At 44.9% G+C, this 15,916-nt stretch overlaps 1 protein-coding gene and 1 long non-coding RNA gene across 4 annotated transcripts in view; one reads left to right on the top strand and one right to left on the bottom strand.

The window, feature by feature from the left end:
• HDAC4 (histone deacetylase 4) overlaps positions 1-15,916 on the bottom strand; it is a 327,955-nt gene that overhangs the window by 252,710 nt on the left and 59,329 nt on the right. The window lies entirely within an intron of this gene.
• On the top strand, positions 4,366-11,951 carry LOC126542567 (uncharacterized). Of its 2 annotated transcripts, none has more exons than XR_008614956.2 (6): positions 4,366-4,770; positions 5,446-5,554; positions 6,670-6,796; positions 9,127-9,239; positions 10,835-11,054; positions 11,826-11,951. It is a non-coding gene; the product is annotated as an uncharacterized lncRNA (long non-coding RNA). The 2 variants fall into 2 exon arrangements; XR_008614957.2 differs by lacking the exon at positions 4,366-4,770 and adding an exon at positions 4,778-5,056.

Raw genomic sequence — 15,916 nt, 5'->3', positions numbered from 1 at the left:
GTCGGTTTGCCCTGCAAGTGACTCGTTACGAGCAGCAAAGTGGGAGAGGCGCGTAATGACGCCGAGCGTCAGCGCCAGGCAGTGCGCGAACAGCAGCGTCGACGCGCTCAGTGATAATTCTCAGCAGCACGCGGGCTCGAATTCGTGAAACGTTCCGAACGCCGCTTTACTAAACGACCAACTCGACTGTTCGGTATATGACTAACAGGTTGCAAACTGGAACACACAATGGGGCGCTGAAACTTTCTAAATTAGGATGATGGTGAAACTGCGGCTTGTCGAGCGCTTCGATGCGGGTGCTGTATGCGTGCCCTGCAGCAGGCAGCTGACAGCGGCAACGCGACCGCGGCTCAGCGAGTTCCCTCTGTTCAGCTCTCAATATGCGTACACGAAAGCACGCAACGGCACAAGTAACAAGAAAACAGTGAACAGTGTGCTATGCGTCTCAAGAGCTGCAGCTACGTCTAGCCACACCCCATGGATTGCAAGTCAGTCACTGAGACCGCCGAAATCGCAATTTTTGAGCCATGCAAATAGAGTAGTTGAATGCACCTCACATCGGAAAGCGTAATCCTGTTTTAACCACGCGCATCCAACGCGTTTACAATACGCATACGTATATTTCCTTATAAATCTCCGAAATTATTGATGTTTCTGCGACAAGTTGCAAAAGACACTTGCTTGTTGTTCATTAACAGGAAATTGATAATATGGCTCAGGAACTTCCAACCATCCGCGAAGGCCAACATGCAAACAAACCACTGACGATCCTCACGATTCCCAGCAGGCCTGCCGCAACTTCCTACAAGTCCTAGCCCAAATACTCAAGGGGGACCCTGAGGCCATCACCACTCAAACCATCACCTGGGTACCGGGCCACACTGGAATCACGGGTAACCTGCAGGCCGACAGAGCTGCTCGAGGATTCGGGCATAACCGAGCACTCATCCCGCCGGCTGCAGAAGACCCGGACCCCGTCGATCTCGAGTATTCAGCCATCGTGAACTACCACATAGGGAGTCGCTTGCGATATCCACCACCCCATCGAAATGTAAAGACAGAGGATGCCGCTGCCTGGCGTATAGGCTCCAGACAGGCACTTACACGAACTTACACATATTACATCGTATACCCACCACAGCCTACAGGGGCGAATTCCCGTGGTGCGGGGCCACACCAACCCTATACCACATTACGTGGGAGTGCACACTACACAACATCGAACATAGAAGACCCCGACACGAACACCACGAGGGAGCGATGGGAGGCACTGCTGTCCAGCTCGGCCCTCGACGACCAGCTCAAGCTGATCCAGAGAGCTGAGAAGATGGCAAGAGCCAGCGGGTTGGTCGGTCGGTCGTCCGGTCGTCCGTCCGTCCGTCCGTCCAGTGAAGCGAAATATACGCGCCATTTGAAACATCCGTTGGTAACACCGGCCTGCGGTTAATCTGAACAACACTGCAGACTAAGTGATGACCCTATTGAAAAATTTGTATGAGAAATTGAACGAGATGTATGCATGTCGTACAGATTTGACGAGAAATTGAACGAGATGTATGCATGTCGCACAGATTTGACGAGAAATGAACGATATGAAATGCATATTGAACGAACTCTCGTAGAAAATGAGCGAGATCTGTATGATGTGCTACGCAGACTTTTACGAAGTGCACGAGATTTATGCGATCTGCGATAAGAATGCGTAGAGCTTGTATGACATGTGTGCGATGAGTTGCGTAGACCTGACGAGATTATGTATGACGTGTGTGAGGTGGTGTGTGATGTGTACGCACTGTAGTCGTATGAGCAACTTGATCTTTGTGGATGACTATGAATTGCATACAAAGTGTGTGTACTCAAGTCGTAGTGCATACAAAAGCTCATTAATAGTTGTTTGTAGTACATGCAAGAGCGTGATCAATGTGCTGCATGATCACATTGAACCATTGTGACACATATATACCAGCATAAACTACAGAGTAAATAAGATGTTCAGAGTTCAACTTCTGGAATTTCATGCAACGAACACATATACATCCCCATCAAAGCTGCTGTCGGTACTTTTGATGCAATGATTTTCACTTGGGGACATATTCTCGGATGAACACTTATGGCGATACTACTGCCTTTGCATGACGCATTCTTCGACCAGCCAATAGGCACTGGATAGCACCATGATATTGTCGAAAGCTATCATCAGAGAATGAATCCTTTGTTCAGAGTAGATCTGCCTAAGATTTTATTGCAATATAGGAGTCGGGTACCATCAAAGTTTCATAATAAAATGCTATATGTTTGTGCACGCAATAAAATAATCTGGCAATGCGATTATAGCACATTGGAAACACTTCAAACAAGGACGAGTTGGCAAAGTTTATTGCAGGCAGTTTGATCAGTGACAAATTATGCATGCACTTTGTCACATCCTAATAATATTGCTTTGCATCAGAGATATCAGTCAGAGGTAGTAATGGGCGAACTTGAACCTGCATATTTTCCTAATAGCCAAGTGCGTCAACCACAATACTGTCAAATACAAATCTGCTAAGAGCATGTTAGTGCCTGTTTATGTCAAATTGTAGAAGGTAGGCATGAGATTGGCCATGCATGCCCACATATAAAAATAAAAAGCACAACCACAAAACAGTGTAATAGGTTGGTGAACAGATAGCCAAAATAGCAGTCAAAATCCATCGCACTTTGTCACAAATAAATAAGAAAATGTGGTAATAACAATAACAATCCCTAAAAATGTCATGTGATCAATTGTGGTCATGATCACAGTTACTGCTGTGAAAAATTATTTGCACTAAGTGTTCACAACTTGCTAAGAGAGCTTGACATAGTAAAAAATCCTCATATGTGCACAGCAGTGACAAAAAACGAGATGAGCGTCGCAACTTGGTGACCATTATCTGCCTACATACTACACAAAACTGAATTTAAATTTAAAGGAGAAATGACAAAGCAGTTCGCGTGCCAATGATGGTTAAGCGCACTGCAATGCCTTGCCATGTGTTGAAAGCTGACCTCCAAGCAACCAAAATGTAAGTGACCCTACACTGAAGCAGGGTCTTTAAATGACGAACGTGTATCACATCCTGGCGTTCGCGGACGCAGTCACCAAATGAAAAACACCTTTGCAAATCGCAATAACGACGAATGTCAAGCGCGCGCACACAGACAGAATGCGAGCAGTTTCCGAAAGCGCTCACGAAAGACTGTACGGACGTTCCTACGCGTTCGACGCATATCAGAAGCGCGCGCGTGCGCGCACACGCACACACACAAGCACAAAAGGCGAGCAGTTTCCGAAAGCACTCGCCTTACAAGAAAGCAAATCCCGCCGGCGTGGCACCATTTCCCGAAGCACAAACAACACCACAGTACACATCCGTAGAACGGCGCACAACAAGCCTGAACAAAGTGTACACCACTCGACGCCAAATCTGTCGTCGATTACGCCGCTGAGAATCACGAACACTTCTAACATTCACAAACCAAACGACGATGTGCTGCGAACTTCAAACAGATTTTACGGCCCTGTCCGGTTGATAGGGCTGCTCCACAGGTTGTCCTCGCTGTTGAAAGCAATGTCACCAAAGTTGTTGAAAAAGGTCGCCTAAAACACGCAAGAACATTGAAATAATACGCCTGTACTACCCACGCTACCCATGCGATCACGGTTACCGGAACCACAGACGGCGAAGTAAACAAAAGACGTCATTTCCCCTCATTTCGGACCGAGACCTATAATTACTTTCTCAGTTGCACGACTCTTCCTTTCGAGCAAGGCGCGACTTGTTCCTGGGACTGTGAGGGCGCTGCGGTCGAGCTCTGCACCAAGTGAGCGGTGCTGCTCTGCTGACATGTGCAGGTTAGTTGCGGGTGTTTGCGCTTCTTGTGCTGTAGCCGATTTTATTTTCTCACTGCGTGTGCCTTGTCACTGTCCTCGTGCACGTGGCTGGCGGTCGAGGTCTTTTGCGTCCGGTTCAAGTTTTGCGCTCACGGAGACGCCAGTACCGGCGAAGTGTGGGTCACCGAGCGTTAACATTGCGTGCGCACTTTGGTTTGTAGGCCCACTTTTTTTTCATCTCATTCCTTTTTTCGGACCTGCACCCCCATGTATGGTGTCTGTAAAATATTATACTTCAGCTTAAACAACAACAGAAAGAAATAACGGCTGCTTTATTCAGCGAGCACCATGTAAATGCCGAGTGCCGCGACAAGCACCTATAACCGTGCCAGGCTATAGCAGACGATGCTTGGACGCTCGGCGCGGAGGTCGATGGCAGCGCTGTGGTGGCGTGAACGGTAGCGGGCTAAATGGTGCGCATAGGCTAGGAGTTGGGGTACTTAAAGAGGATCTATAAACGTTGTTGCGGCGGCCCGGTGGTCACGGGCGGTCGATGTGGTACTGATCGTTTGATCATATTTACGCGGTGCGTAGAGAACATGTGCTCCTTTTTTGTGTGAATTAACGATCACTAAGCCCTGGGTCCTGTGCAATGCTATTAGCTCGCTGTATGTTTCTTGCGGTGCGCCGTTGTTGATTATCGTAGTGCGGTCCACACGCGCTTCCTTTGTGCCCGGCTCATGAGAAGTGTTGTACTCTCGCCGCTCCCGCATCGGCTCACAGTGCACGGAAGAATGTGTTGATAGTTGTGCTATCGCGTGCTGTAGTTCACCGCAATTCAACACTACGCTGGACGGACTGTTGGTGCAGTCGATGCGGCGTGAACGGACACGAAGGAGCGCTCGCCTCAGAAGGTAAGTCCGGCGCCTAGCGCATTCTTATGGTTCATGTAGTGTACCTTGTCATGCGCAGCAGAAGATGATTAGTACAGCTACAAAAACAGTGACAGTGATTCCCTAATGTTCGTTCGATATCGTAGTGCACATTTAGGAAAACGTTTCACGAAAATTACCCCGAGATTGATGTTGTTAAGAGCTTCATCTATTGTTTATTTTCTTTTTGTTATGAAGTATGCTAGCGCCGGGGCATCGCTTGGTCTGAACGGGCACAAAAATTCAAGCAGGGAATGTCACTGCTTCTGTACGTAATTCCTCAGCAAGAAATCGTATAGACAATTCTAGAAGTACGTTGATGTGTTGTGCAAATGTTTTCACAGCTAACGTCAACGCGCGACGGCATCCAAATGATCTGACTCGTGAGAAGATTTTAGCTTGTATGCAAACTTTGATGCTTATAGATTGTCGCCAAGACAACCTGTATTTCTTGTGTTTAGTGTTCTGTTTGTTTTCGTGCCTTTGACACGTTTAATAACCGCCTGTGATGTAAGGATGAAATATTTATTTGTCTAAGCGGATGCAGCTTCTTGTAGCTCGCTGTACGAGAGCTTTCCACAATTTGACGCGATGTTGTTAAATCACAAGTTTGCAGATTCAGCAGTGATTACAATAAGCTGAACATTTATTGTTTAGGGATGTCACAATTTCCTGAGACGGAGGCATCTCTGCACCACAAAGGAGACTGCGGCACTATGCAGCCAGAACAGCACGACAAAGCATCTGATCTGCCTGCTTTGACAAGGTACGTACAAAACGGTCACAGCCATTTATGTGTTCTAGGTTCTATCCGTGTATTTGGTACCTGCCAACTTTCCCGATTAGTTTCTGCTTTTCCAAGTATGCTGTTTGTGTACAGCGTGTCAAGGTAAATAGTGGTTAATAATGTATGCATAGAAAAATGTGGGCGCTGAGAGAAAGCTTTAGGAAAGTGCATGCTGTCTTTCCAACACAAGATTTCTGTCTAGAATTTTTGCAAAATATGAAGTGCAGAGGCTGGCAGGTTTGGCAAACAATGTTCAACACTTTTGCTTTAGATTTTAATGTAGCCGGTTCATTATCTGTCCCTAGTATAGCATAGCGTCAAGCTTGAAGCTGATCTCTGATGTCACGTCAGTTGCAGGATGTAATAACGTGGTATCACAAACTGCTTGTTACGCATGTCAGTCAACATGGTGCAGTGGTCACAGGTGCGAGTATAACCGAAAGCTGGGCATTCTTTGCCCTTCTGCACATGATGTGGGATAGAGCTTGAACTATGCTATAGTGGCACCATCTCCCTCACCTTCTCTTCCTCATTATTCTGTTAACTTGCAGTAAAATGCACAACTTCTAGAGGCTTAATTATGGTGTTGTCTGCTGAACTTGGCTGATGTGAATTTCAGTAGTCTGGGGTACCCTCAAAGCCATGCTGTACTTTGCATGCATTTTAAAATGGTCAATTTGAAATATGTGATTGGCTGTGGCATTCTCAGAGAAACAAGGCCTCTTGTGAATAATGCATACATGCATTATTCGCATTTTCTAATACTCTTTCAAGAAGCAGCCTATAGGCTGCTCCCCGAAGAAGTGACCACCTTTGCTTACCCTACAGGGCAGTCTGGTCCAGTTTACTTAACCTGTCTGCCATCTATGCACGAGGAGGACAGAAGCGAAAAAAAGGGACCTTCGATTAATGTTTTTGCACAGATGGCTCATACATTGCACTTTTCTTATCTTGCAGGCTTTGTTAACTCAAAGCTTTCTATGGGCGAATATCAGCATTTCATTCCTATTTATACCTAATAAGAATTACTTTGTTCATAGTGTCACTTTTTATATTATACTCTTGTGAGAATAAGCTCACTTGTTTTAATGCAGATGTGGCTGGGCCTGCAGAAAGAGTGTAAGCACACTACTGTGTTGCTGATCAGTGCTGGTGCTGATCTCTACGTCTGAGTTGGCCTCACAACGTCCAGGCGCCACTGTGCTTTGCTTCATTGACAAGGTAATATGATATAGACACCTTGCACCTCAGTATCAGTTTTGAGAAATATGCTAAGACACAAGGGTTGGCCTTGGTGATAAATACACTCGTGTTCTTTTTTAAAGCGTTCTTCTTGCAGTGTTCCTCATGTACATGTTTTCAGAAGATGCTTAAATGCAAACCGCCATGGAACTTGTTTATGCCTTAAAGTAGCTCTCTTTCACCAAAAGAAAAGCCTTATTTAATGCACAATTCATAAGAAAGGTGAGGAAGTGACAGGACATAAGTCTAACAACCATCCAGTTTTACTGCTTGCACAGCACTATAAAGCGAGGGGTGGAAGGGCAAGAACAGATAAATCGAAAATGCATGTTGCTCACACAACCGCGAAAAGGACACATGGCATGGCTACTGTGACGCTTGTTTTACAATGATAAATAAGCAGTCTTGCTATCTGATAGTCCACTGGAGGTGGAGCCAACTTTCAGATTCCCTGTCACACATATAAGGAAATCTTAACGAATTTCGCCAGCACTATGGTCCTTATACATTGCCACGGTTGCACAGTTTTCAAACAAAATAATGCAAGTGAGCTTTGCACTACCAAGTGACCACGAAATGACCTGAGCATTCAGTTAACATGGTTGCAAATCCAGTCATTTATACATTGGCCTGTTTTGCCGACGTAGTGTCTACTGCACGACAGTGGTATTTAATATCCATCAACACCCCTGTGCTCTACGTACTCTTTCTTGCGTGCTTTTTTTTCACACGTAGTGGAAGATTACTTGATTCCAGAACAATTTGGTTTGTTCTACACATGATAGTGAACTTGCCAGTCTTATATTCAACATGGAATTGGGTAGAAAGATGTGGTATTTCTTATGGTGCCCTGGTGCATTCAGCTTGTGCAGATGCTTCAAGCTTGTATTGACAAAAATTGGGATGAAGCCATAGGAGGAGAGTTGTAAAAGTGTAACGAAAGCCTCCTGATAGATATGCTGAGTTGTGCTGCTGTGCACACTTATTGGTTATCCCTACTGGGTAACGCTGTTAGGGTTATGGATGCTTTGACACTGTAGGGCCTACAAGATGGCTAGCATTACAGAACACATTAAAACGACTGTAGGGATGCGTGTCGTGCTATGGTATCATAATTGGCCCACAAAGTGACCACCTTTGCTTACACTTGTGGTAATCTGGCCCAGTTTACTTAACCCGACTGCCATCTATGCATGAGGAGAAGGGACTAAAAAATGAAGGGACCTTCGATTAATGTTCTTGTACAGATGGCCCATACATTGCATTTTTCTTATCTTGCAAGCTTTGTTACTTAAAGCTTTCTATGGGCAAATATCAGCATTTGATTCTTATTTTTACCTAATAAGTATTGCTTTGTTCACAGTGTCACTTTCTATATTTACCGTATTTACTCACATAATGATCGCAGCCCTGAATTTTGTCGTCCAAATTCGATTTTTTTTTATTTCCTGTGTTGATCACACTCCGAACTTGCCGCAGCGATCTGTCATGTGCCAAGTCTAGCTATTAATGATCGCGCTTACCATCTGTCGAATGCTACGCGAACAACTCTTCAAGACAAACCAAGCAGTCTGCACGCACCAAACATTCTTCAGCAGATGCCCGATTTCATTCCTTTCATCACTTTCCGCACTTCCATGACAAAAAAGCTACAACCAAAATTGCCTTTATTATGTGTAGGCTTTGTAATGGTTGTGGTCAAGAACAACAAAAAAGGCACCTTTCGATTCTTCTCATCTGCACTCGTGGGCACGCAACAAATCTTGTAACACTTGTAACACAGCTAAGATATTCGCCCACCCTTAGCGGAAACGTGCTGTATTAGGATAGTAGTGAAGACAAATGCCGCAGTTTCCGCAGCATGCCCGCCGTGTCCTTCTACGTCACTGGCAGCTAAGCGCGCCCATCTGTTTCTGCCCCCTCATAGTGGACATGGCTACGTTATTGCCACAGACTTACTGATATTAATGATATTATTCATTCCGGATACGGAAGAAACTGTTTCAATGCATGTAGCATACTCACGAGAAAAAAAAAATCGCATTCGGCGCATTTGGTGTGTTCAGCTTGCTGCGCCGGCCCCCATTTTTGTTTTGGTGTTCCGCACTACACTCAGTGGCAGCCACCTATTTGTTGACCTGTTGCCATCCCGCAGCAAACGCGGGATAAAAAAATTCTTTTTGCGGGAAATTTAACCGGCGTAATGATCACACATCTGAATTTGCGACCATTTTTTTACAAAAAAGTGCGATCATTATGCGGGTAAATACAGTACTCTTGTGACACCAAGCTCACTTGTTTTAATGCAGGTGTGGCTGGGCCTGCAGAAAAGCTGTAAGCAGACTGCAGTGTTGCTGATCAGTGCTGATCTCCACGTCCGAGTTGGTCCCACAATATCCAGGCACCACGGTGCTTTCACAAGGTAATATAATATGGACACCTTGCACCTTAGTATCAGTTTTGAGTTTGACTTTTGATAAATATTTAAGAAGACACAAGGGTTGGCCTTGGTGATAAATACACTCGTGTTCTTTTTTTAAAGTGCTCTTTCTGCAGTGTTCCTCATGTACATGTTTTCAGAGGATGCTTACACTCCTTAAATGCAAACTGCCATGGAGCTTCTTTAGGCCTTAAACTAGAACTCTTTCACCAAGAAAAAAGCCTCATTTAACGCACAATTCATAAGGAAGGTAAGGAGATGACCGCCAGTGTCTAACAACTATCCAGTTTGACTGCTTTCCCAGCAATATCAAGTGAGAAGCGAAAGGGCAAGAACAGATAAATCGGCAATGCATGTTGCTCGCACAACTGCGAATGCGACACGTGGCATGGCTACTATGAATGCTGGGGGGCGATCGGAGGTGGTTGTTCGGCGTGTTCGTTCGGTTACCGGCGCGCGCGATTGACCTACTCTGCGCCTACGTCGCCAGCCGCGGGGCGCGGCTGGCGCCTTTCAGAACTGCATAGTCACACTCTGTAGTTGTGATGATCATGACCACGGTTTCATTCGCAGCGGTCAACTGTGGCAAGTAGCAGTTTCATTGTGACTTGGTGCAATGCACGCAGTCTCACAAACATGATGGCTATCGAGGACAATAATTGTACTGTGGCCTGCACGCTGGCATCCAATCAGCCAGTTACATTGAGTTTGTAGAACAATCTGTTACAGCCAGCTCAATGGTGAAAAAATTATCGGGATGGACCCGTGGTAGTGAATAGCACGTTTCTGATAAAGATGTGACCAAGTCTTGTGCTATGACTGCACTGCAAAGGAGTACTTCCTCAAGGCCCTTGCCACTACGAGCAGTATAATCAGTCGCGAATTGACATTTGCAGCTCCCATACTGCTTATGTGTGAAATAGAAACAGGATTTCTGGATTAATTCAGTATAAAAGTGTGTTTGTGTGAACGTTTGTTTTTTATTTTCATACCCTTAATAATTCAACATTCCGTTAATTCAGAATTTTGTTCCAGTCCTGGGAAATTTAAATGAATGAGCTTTTACTGTATACACCCCTTCTTTCACCGCATGTGTAATTTGAGCTCACTGGGTTACTGCAAGAACTTTTTTCAGCCTCAAGGGTAAGATTTCTAGCTCGGACAAAGCAGCTCCTTAAGGATGCAAGAAGTTTTACTGTGGTTTTCTACTGTTCCCATCTGCTTCCCTAAACTTCTTCTCAAATGTAAAGAAAATCTAGTATATCCCGTACAAAAGGTGCTTGTCGCTGACTGTGGGATTAAATGTGGTGAATCCTCTGAGCTAGAATTGTCCCTGGCCCATTATCAGTGAAGCTTCATTGACTAGGGCTTTCCTACAGCCAGGATGTAAACTTTGAACCTTTTGCATATATCTTAGTTTTATCCTTGAGTGCCATCACTGTGTCTGGCAACCTAGTTTCCCTAAATAACTGTTACCTTTTTTATCCATTATTTCGGGAAAAGATACTTTTTCTGAGAGCACATATGCTATTTTTGTATTTGAGTAACTAATCTCTTGCAATTTTCATCTTTCGTAGGTTCACAATCCAAATGGGTTATTTATTTGTGCTAGCAAGTGGATGTGGGTAAACCAAGCCAAAACGGACAGCACGTTTGCCAGGGAGATTGCCCAATGCTTGTGGCAGGCACATGAATTAATCCACAGGAGTGTTACGAGCAAAATATGTATGCGAAAGCTAAAGGAAGGTGGTGAGGCCAAGCCAGCGTTGACACCACAAAAACTTGGTGCATATCTAAGTAAGTAGACCCTGTCCTGCTAGCTTATGTTTTCATAAGGATTGCAAAGTGTTTCGAAGTTAAAGGAGTAATGCCTATCACACAGTGCTTTTTCTGCACGAATATAATGGGCTGTCGGTAAGATCAGGTTGTATTGAGGTGATCTCTCATATGGGCTGACACAGTTCACATCTACACATCAGGGGCATGCATAGCTGTATGCGTATATTTAGTGCTGTGCTCTAGCTCGCTAACAAAAGCTATCATTTAGTTTCTATAGTGGTATTAAAGGTGCATTAATCTTTCCTATAAACAATTCTGCACTGGCATCTATGCAGTGTTTTCCGTCTGCATATTCCGCAGTGCGGTAGCAAAGAGCTGTGCTATCTGTGTATTCACTTGCATGAGCTTGTTATGCTTGTTCATTTAATGTAAAATACTTGTGGAAAAGTATTAGACTATTTCTGTGGTCTTGTATTGGAATTCTGCAGCCATTTATATTGTTTGTAAAACACGAACATTTAAAAGAGACAGGAACAAGACAATGCGAGGACGAGCACTTGCTTTCAACTGCTGTGGTTAATGTTGAAATATCAATTTACATAGGTAAAAAACTCATAAGCCTCCGTGTTTTCTTTTTCCTGTTTCTCTGTGAGATTTTCACGCTTTACTCAATATCATGCAAGAACCAGCCCATTCAGTTATGCAGTGGAGCCACCTATTGTGCATGTCAGTTCCAATGGCTTGTTAGAATCTAACAGTGCCGGCTGCTTTGTTTACATTTTTTTGCAGAGGCATACGAGCACTTTGTTTCAAAAACGCCAAGCACCGTGGATACAGAGGCAAGGAGGCTGAAGGACCTGAACAAGCACCTGGCCACCATGCTTCGGGATGCAAAATAAAGATGGTTTGTGTTAATTGTGGGCCCTAAAAAGTGTCCTCTTTGTCTCCGAGCTGGCACATCGGCCGACTCACTTGATAGAAATTAACTCGCTGTAATGTTGGCAGTAGATGTTACTGTGTGGAACTTCACCAAAAATATTGCATGAACAAAAGAACTCATTCAACACAAATGAGAACACTTGTAGAATGCAGCTAAACAAGAATAGTGTCATTTTGCATAGCTGAATGAGAATATTTTCATGTAGCATACACAAACGAGAACGATATCGTTGAGCATAGACGTGCGAGAACTATCTCGTCAAGCATAGCTATGCGAGAATAATCTCGTTTAATGTACCCATACGAGAACGATCTCGTTCAGTGACGATGTCCTCTCGTACACATGTGACGTACGACATCGTTGAGTCTACGGAGCAATAATAGCGTAGAGAAGTTCTCGTACAATTCTCATACATATTTTTTCAATAGGGGAGTAATGAGTAAGTACACTGCAAGCCAAGTTACACCATTAAGGCGCTTTCTATCTGTAAGTTGCACCCTTACACCCTTACACCCTTTTACGGGTGTAATGGTGTGAGTCGTACGCCAATTTGCACCCTTAATGCCCGCGAAGGTCGTAAATTGGTTTACAGTGTGGGGTTGCTGGAGAGCTGAAATCGCAAGATGGAGAGCAAGCGCAGATAATTAACTCACGAATTAAACCAGAAGAGAGATAGAGAGAGAGAGACAGAGAGAGAGAGACCGCTCGTACAGATAACAATGCATCGCAAAAAAACCAGAAATTACGCATAAGGCAGGGAGGTCGATCAGACGCATGTCCGGTTTACTATTCCCTGCGCAGGAGGAAGGGGGGTAAGGGATAAAACGAAGGAAAGAAAGAAAAAGAGCACTCAAGGTGCGTTCATGCGGAGGTGCACATTGAGATTACAATATATGTCGACTTCGGGAGCTGCACAACAACGCGGCAATGCAGCTATCGCCCTCTGAGCTTGCGACGCATATGGCCACGATTTCAAAAAGGTGTTTTTTGAAGAATGAATATTTAATGGGACTAAGTACCTGTGTCACAGAGGATGATCTTGAGCTCAAGTGACTTCACGCGGTGCGAAGCCGAGTGGAAGTATAAGCGCATGGGTCTTCGGGTGACGTAATCAATAGTGGAATATGCCACCAGAGCAGTGGAAAGTCAAACTACTAAAAGCAAACATCTACCGATCCATATCCATCCGCTAACCAAAAAGGGTTATTACATTCCCATATAGCGTGCTACGACATTAGCTGAAGACACGATGCCCGACCTGTGTGCGCACTATATGCATATACAATCGGGAAAGCACTGGTAATCTAAGAGGCACGCGACGAGTGCAGTTTCATTCGGAGAAAGGACGGTCGTTGTGAGCGCAAATGCTGCTTATGGCGGCAACACTGGCGTGACCGACTGTGCCCCCTTACTCTGCATGGCGAAGATGGCACAGGTACGAAGCGGTGTGTGACGCAACGAAGTCGCCAAGCGCACGCGAGGCACTCAAATAAATTGGTGGGCAGTGAACCACACAGCACGCACGTTCGCTGTCATATGCGCGGCGGGACCAAAGTGGCCCTAAAGTATTCGCGAACGTATGTCAACACTAAAAAGCTAACAATACTTGTCGTTAAGGTCAAATCGTAAAAGTGCGGATATCACAGGGATTTAAACTAAAATAGCGGATACGTCAGGCTTGCGCTATAGCTAATTTTCATTTTCTGTGTGGCCGCTGTTTAGGGCGCCCGAAGAAGCGAAAACTGGGCTATAGTTGGTTTGCGTTGTACATAGCACAAAGACAGCTCATACTACACGACACAGGGAAAGAGCAAACAGAGAGGACAGCGCTCCTTCTGTCCGTTCCCATTGCTCTGCTCCGTGTAGTTCGTCCACTCTACCCCATAATTTACCCACTAATTAATTTCAATCAGCAGTGTATCGCAACCGTTTTTCGTTGTCACTCAAGCCTCAGCCGGTTCGCTGCTATACAATTTGGACGAATGATAAAGTTTTATTCATCGGGGTCTGTTTGCTTTTATAAACCATAATCCACTGTCTCGTAGACTGCAGTATATTGTACCAATGTACTTCATTTCATACACTTTCTCAACAATGAAAAAGGCCAAACCAGACAGAGGAGACACGCTAATTTTTCTCTAGAGATTATGGTTCACGTCGAGAGTTGAAAACCGCACTTGAGATCTCTCTGCCTTCTCGCAATATTTTCAAGGCAGCACATTCGTTTACAGCATTAAATATATAAAGTGTTTACATTCATCGCAGACTATAGTTGTGCCACGCAAAGCACCTAAAATACCGCCAAAGTAGATCGAAATGTACACAGGCGTAAATACAGAGAGGGCACCCGCCTACCCCCCCCCCCCCACACACACACACGCACATAGTGTCAGAAGTGGGGGGGGAGTGAAGTATGCCATTCCCCCCTCCCTTCCCCCCTTTCGAAAGCGGCGACTTTCGGCTGCACACTGGAAAATATAACAAAACAACCAGAGGGCAAGTTGTCTTTCAGAATAGCAACCCAACAAGTATGTTTTTCACTTTTTTTTTTCTTACAACGTATTCCGTGCTTTGCCAGCGAGGATTGTGTTTTAGGCCTTGCAGATGGTGCCCGACCGTCCGCACTAAACAGAGTACGGTTCTTCGCGGTGCGCGTCGCCTGCGCGACGCGCCTGGCACTCCTGCACCGCTGAGGAGGCCTGCCGTCGGGCTGTAGTCCCTAGTCGGGCGTTCCAAAAGAAGTTCCATCTTCCGCTGCTTGCATCATCCCGCGTTTCTTGGGGTCTTCTAACCTAACCATCTATGAAAACACCAAATCCGCTTTATATATATATATATTCGGCGTTGGAATTTGCGGACGATGTGTGTGTGCCCACATAAATCGATCGCAGGCGTTGTCGCCACTGCAAAATATATATATATATATATATATATATATATATATATATATATATATATATATATATATATATATGTATATATATATATATATATATATATATATATATATATATATATATATATATATATATATATATATATATATATATATATATATATATATATATATATGTTGCAGTGGAGACAACGCGTGCGATCGATTTATGTGGGCACACACACATCGTCTGCAAAATACCAACGCCGAATATAGCTTGGGACATACTTAAAATCAATTTTTATGTACATGCGCGCAGCCAGCTGCAAAACCTCGCCACACCGACATCGAGGAAGGATTGTAAACAACCGAGAGAACGTTACGTCACGAATTTTCGTTGGCTGCCATGCTGCTTGCATGTGCCCTTCTTCTCAGTTGATGCTTGTAGTGGGGCGCTCTTCGTGTCGCTGCAACTGCAGAATTAAGTGGCAGTTTTTGTCGTGTTAAATACCGTGCAGGCCACGACGTTCGACGCCGAGTTATCGTGCCTTACCACTGAACGTGGCCGATGAGAGGGTCTTGAGGCTCGTCCTCGCTGTCGTCGGCCGCAATATCCGAGTCGCTGCTTTCTAGCGGGTCGAATAGAATGTGACTGGCCACGTGTATAATAATGACTGGCCGTCTGCAGGAAATCGTCGCCGCTGGACGATGAAAACAAGGACGACGACGATGGCGGCCAGGACATCGCAAAGCACGAGCAGGCGTAGCAGACGATCGAACTAGCAACACGAAACTCGCGCGCCAGCGTGCGCACTGGCGTGCGCGTCAGGTCTACGTCAGAGGTTTTTACGATCACGTGCCCAGCTACGTTTACTTTCCTTCTCTGGCCCATCTTGTTGCTGTCTGAAACCGAAACTTGGGCTGGTCGCTAAGGACAAGACTCCAAATAATTACCTGTCGAGCTCTGAAGTAAATGAGGCTTCATGGCGTGACTACTGAGTCATTGATTTCTTATTAAAGCAAAAAAAAGCCAGATCGAATTTTTTCGTGCCAGTACTCCTTTAA

The sequence above is a fragment of the Dermacentor andersoni genome, chromosome 2, assembly GCF_023375885.2.
Source record: "Dermacentor andersoni chromosome 2, qqDerAnde1_hic_scaffold, whole genome shotgun sequence".
NCBI lineage: Eukaryota > Metazoa > Arthropoda > Arachnida > Ixodida > Ixodidae > Dermacentor > Dermacentor andersoni.
The sequence above is the reverse complement of the archived record's forward strand: the minus strand, read 5'-3'. Positions and strand labels throughout refer to the sequence as shown.